This window comes from Nannospalax galili, unplaced genomic scaffold (assembly GCF_000622305.1).
Source record: "Nannospalax galili isolate Female #2095 unplaced genomic scaffold, S.galili_v1.0 scaffold155, whole genome shotgun sequence".
Taxonomy (NCBI): Eukaryota; Metazoa; Chordata; class Mammalia; order Rodentia; family Spalacidae; genus Nannospalax; species Nannospalax galili.
In genome coordinates, this window is record NW_008339923.1 from 8,333,379 (window position 1) to 8,334,225 (window position 847).

An 847-nucleotide genomic window follows, 5' to 3' on the forward strand; every position below is an offset into this window, starting at 1 on the left:
AGTGGTTAAGAACATGCACTGCTCTTTCGGAGAAATAGAGTTATATTACCAGCACCCATGCCAGCACCCATCTTTTACTTTAATAAAAAATTTAAAAACATACATCTGTATAATCATATTGCAACCCCCCCAGGCTTCTGCAGGGCCTTGCAAAGGCCAGTGACAGACCCTGAGTTTTAAACTTCATTCAATTTCTAGAAAGTTCATGTCTCAGATTTGAAGTTCTTGAGACCAAGAATCCATTTATTCTCTGTTCTCCTCTGAACTATGATGACTCCTGGGAGTTTTAGAATTAGAGAGAAAGAAGTACAGCTCAGATCTGGCTGCCAACTCCTTTGCTGCTCCTGGGACAGAAACCACAGAGAGATGGGAGGCAGAGGGAAGGCAGGCTGGGCAGTTAAACAGCTGTAGGAGCAGGACAGACCTGAGTGTTCAAGAATCTCCAGAGTTAATCTTGGGCAAGTGACCCTTCCTTCCTAAGCCAGAGTTTTCTCATTGAAAAAAGGGAGTGACAATCCTGACTTCAGAGGGGTGCAGTGAAAATACCTAGCATGATCGCGAACTGAGCAGTGTAAACAACCAACGTGGAAGGCCAAGACATCTGGAAACTAACACTACCTAGGTGAAGCAGCTGTGCAAAACCCACTTTCTCACCTATAACTTTAGTTCACTTTACCTCTATAACTGAAATGAAGATGGAACTGTAAGAAATGGTCTAGAGATCATGTGTATGATTTTAAGTGAGTCTGTTTTGAGTTGTAAAATGGAAGTTAGTACTGCTGTGAGCTAGCGGTCAGAGCAGGCAGCCAGATTCCAAAGGATGGGGCTAAATTTTGGTGTTAGAGAC